General features: G+C 35.4%; 1 pseudogene; it reads left to right on the top strand.

The window, feature by feature from the left end:
• The first annotated feature begins 2,606 nt into the window (after positions 1-2,606).
• On the top strand, positions 2,607-3,785 carry LOC103593179 (annotated as a pseudogene).
• Positions 3,786-4,380: the final 595 nt, after the last annotated feature.

The following is a 4,380-nucleotide window of genomic DNA, read 5'->3' as shown; positions in this document are numbered from 1 at the left end:
TGTGGGGTGGACCATAATCCAAAGTGACCAGTGTTCTCATCAGAAGAGAAAATTTGAACACACAGAGAAACAAGAGACACATGCACTCACAGAGAGAAGACCAAGAACACACAGGGAGAAGGCAGCCGTTTGCAAGCCAGTGAAAGGGGTCTCAGAAGAAACCAAACCTGCTAACCCTTGGATCCTAAACTTCTAGCCTCCAGAACTATGAGAAAATAAATTTATGTTGTTTAAACCACTCAGTTTGTGGTATTTTGCTTTGGCAGCCCTACCAAACAAATACAAAAAGGGGGTGGAGGTGAGGGGTGGGAAAGAACCTGATTCTGGCTCTACCTCTGAAGATAAACAAGAAACTAATGCAGATTAATCTTCCCATGAACATGTCATTCCCATTTGAACCCATAAGGTTTAAATTATTCAAAAGCTAGCTGTCCTCCATCACTACAGATGCTGTTGTTATTGCCCATGCCAATAGCTACTATTTATTGAGCTCCTGTTATTTACTAGGCAATGAGCTAGTGATTTTCATATGCTATCTCAGCTAATCCTCACATCTCTGGGGATTAGATATTATCAAGATGATACTTGAGTCCAAGACACCAAAGCTTAAGAACCATTATTCATTATTGTTTCATAGGTAGAGCCTTGACATCCAATTCAGTTACAGATTACTTGAGATCATGTTTAGGATCTCAGATTACTCACTGCCTGAGGACATGATTGGTGCTTAGCACATGCTGTTAACTGAGTGCTTGATCAGGTTGTGAGAGGAGTCTGGAAGGGGTAGCAATCTACCATCTTCCTGGCAACACATCTTCCCACATCACATCTCCTGTGAAACTCTGCTGCTTTGATGAAGAGGCTGCACCATCCATACACTCACATAAATGATACCTCAATGACCATCTAGCCTAATGAAGTTTGATTTAGGGAGAAAAAATAACTTTTTGAAGATTTGAACTAAAATTCCCCATCCATTTGTGAGAACTTTGGATAGTAGAAGGAACAGTTACAAAACCCCATGTAATCTAGTTTCTAGTACTGGTTCTACTCCATAATGAAAGGAAAACGTGAAAGTAATTTAATGTGTCCAAGTCTGAATCTTCAGAGTTCTAATGAGGACAATCATGGAAGTTTTCTTGCCCTGCAGGATTGATGAAATAACCAAAAAAAGCAACTTGGATATGCTGTGTAACATTTGCTTCCCAGAACCTAAGACAACATGGGTCTTCTTCCTTTGCTTCCTTCCAAATTTGCTATCCTTCCCATTTCTTTCACAACTTTAGAGTGATTGCTAGGTTGTATGGTAGAATAGATTGACGGTTAATGCCCTTTTTTTACTGTACATACTAGACAATATTTTTGGGGGGTAAGAACACTTAACATAAAATAAAACCTCTTAAAATTTTAAGTCTATAGTACATCATTATTGACTATAGGTACAATGTTGTACAGCAGATCACTAGAGCTTATTTATCTAAACTTTTACTCCTGTTAATGAGTAACTCCTCACCACCCCCACTTCTTGGTAATCATCATTCCATTCGTTGATTCTACGAATTTAAGTATTTGAGATACCTCATAAAGTGAAATCATGTAGTATTTGTTTTTCTGTGGTCGGCTTATTTCACTTAGCATAATGTCTTCAAGGAAACAACCTAAATGTTCATCAATAGATAAATGGATGAAAAAAAATGTGGTATATACATACAGTGGGATACTATTTAGCCTTAAAAAAGAAGGAAATTCTGCAATATGAAACAATGTGGATAATATTTTATTTTTAACAGAACTTTAAAACTTTCTAATTGAAAATAGAGAGTAAAAGCATTTTGTTAATGTTCTAAAGTCACTCTGTTTTGGTGGCAGCTGTTATATATTGGAATTTGTTGTTAGGATTTAACTGCTTTCCTAAGAGCAAGGAATAGTAATACTGGTCATAATAGCTAACATGTATTGAATGATTATGAATCAGGCACTACTAAGCTGAAATGTTTACCTACTTTGTATCACTTAATCCTCAAAATAACTGTATGAGGTAGATACCACTATTATCCTATTTTAAATATGAGAAAACTGAAGACACAGAGAAACTTGCTCAAAGTCAGGAGCCAGGATTTGAACATTGGAGGTCTGACTCTATGTTCTCAGACATGGCTTTATTTTGGAGGAATAGAAATTTGCAAAAAAAAATCAAAATGATAAAAGCATCCTGGGCAGAAGGGAGAGGGTGAACAACAATGAGAAGCGCTTCAAGCATTGGTCCCACCCATGTGCATTAGTGTGACTTCAGTATCTGGTATACAAAGTAGGTATTTTATGTATTTAATAAATATTTATGAATTTAGTGAATGAAAAGCTGAGACATGGAGTGCCCAGGAACTGCAAGGAGATTTACATACACAGAACTTAGAATATGATTGGGAAAATAGCGAGAGGTCAGTATATAATATTAATTGATAAAGATTCATTCATTCATTCATATATTCCATAAAAATTTATTGACCATCTACCTTATACAAAATATTTGGAAATCAGAGATACATAAATAATGAAGTCAGCCATTTTTTGTGGTGCCTGCTGTGGAGGCGATCAACTGCTTCAAGATGAAGCTGAATATCTCCTTCCCAGTCACTGACTGCCAGAAACTCATTGAAAAGTATGATAAATTCATACTTTTTATGAGAAGCATATGGCCATAGAAGTTGCTGCTGATGCTCTGGGTGAAGGATGGAAGGGTTATATAGTCTGGATCAGTGGTGGGAATGACAAGTTTTCCCCAAGAAGAAGGATGTCTTGACTCATATTGCTATGTTTGCCTGCTACTGATCAAGGGGCGTTCCTGTTATAGGCCAAGGAGAACTGGAGAAAGAAAGTGTAAATCTGTTTGGGGTTGCATTGTGGATGCCAATCTGAGCATTCTCAACTTGGTTGTTGTTAAAAAAAGAAAAAAAAAGGAGAGAAGGATATTCCTGGACTGACTGATACTACAGTGCCTCGTCACCTAGGGCCTAAAAGAGCTAGCAGAATCTGCAAACTTTTCAATTTTTTTAAAAAAGTAGATGATGTCTGTCAATATATTATAAAGGCCCTTAAACAAAGGTAAGACACCTAGGACCCAATACAGCCAGGCACAGAAATACAAATAAAAAAAAAGTTGATATTTTAGAGACAGAGTAGAATAGTGGTTACCAGAGACCAGGGAGGGGAAGAGGGAAGGAAAAACAGGAACCAACAGCTACAAAATTATAGTTAGATAGGAGCAATAAGTTCTGGTGTTCTATTGCACAGTAGGGTGACTATGGTTAACAGTAAAGTTTTGTATATTACATAATAGCTAGAGGAGAGGCTATTTAATTTTTTTTTCCACAAATAAATGATAAATGCATGAGGTAATGATTATATTAACTACCTGATCATTATACAACATATTACATTATACAACATATAAAATATCAGATTATATCCCATAATTATGTACAATTACATGTCAACTAAATTAATAACAATAAAAAGAAACCTAGGACCAAAGCACCCAAGATTCAGCATCTTGTTGCTACATGTGTCCTGCAACACAAATGCTGGTGTGTTTCTCTGAAGAAACAGCACACTAAGAAAAATAAGAAGCTGCCGAATATGATAAACTTTTGGCCAAGAGAATGAAGGAGGCCAAAGAAAAATGCCAGGAACAGATCACCAAGAGATGCAGGTTGTCCTGCCTGAGCACTTCTGCTTCTGCTTCTAAGTCCAGTTCAACATTAAGATTTTCAAAGAGTAACAAATAAATAAGATCAGACCTCAAAATAAATAAATAAGTAGATAGATGGATAGATAAATAATGGAGCTAGAATCCCTGCCTTGGAAGGATATACTTTAAATATTTTAAGAAAGAGCTTGGAAGAAGATAGTCACAGAAATTATTTCTTACACTGACAGCATTTCTAAAAATAAATGCTAATAAACTGATACCTAGATAATAAAATCAAGCAATTATCTCTGTTGACATACTATCAACATTAAAAATAAGGGCATTTTACTGTCATTTATCTGAATAAAATCACAATTATTTATTGTGATATCTGCATGCCACAAATCATTTTCTTTTTAATAAGATAGGTAAATAGAACTCACTATCATTTGGTGAGAAAGCTACATGCATACAAACAAATTAATAGCAAAGGTTTTTTTTTTGTACCAGTCAGTAATAATATTTTGCCATGATGAATGTACTGATGAGATTAAAGTGTACGTACATCAGAAAGGAATCACACAGCATTAATCAACTAGTAATATTTTTTTGTATATGCAAAAGAAACATTAAATTTTATGTTTAGTGCGACATGTTGAGTAGAAAGTAATCCATGCTTGGCAAAAATACAA

This window comes from Galeopterus variegatus, unplaced genomic scaffold (genome assembly GCF_000696425.1).
Source record: "Galeopterus variegatus unplaced genomic scaffold, G_variegatus-3.0.2 Scaffold1294, whole genome shotgun sequence".
Taxonomy (NCBI): domain Eukaryota; kingdom Metazoa; phylum Chordata; class Mammalia; order Dermoptera; family Cynocephalidae; genus Galeopterus; species Galeopterus variegatus.
Note: the sequence above shows the minus strand (reverse complement) of the source record. Positions and strands in the feature narration are given on the sequence as shown.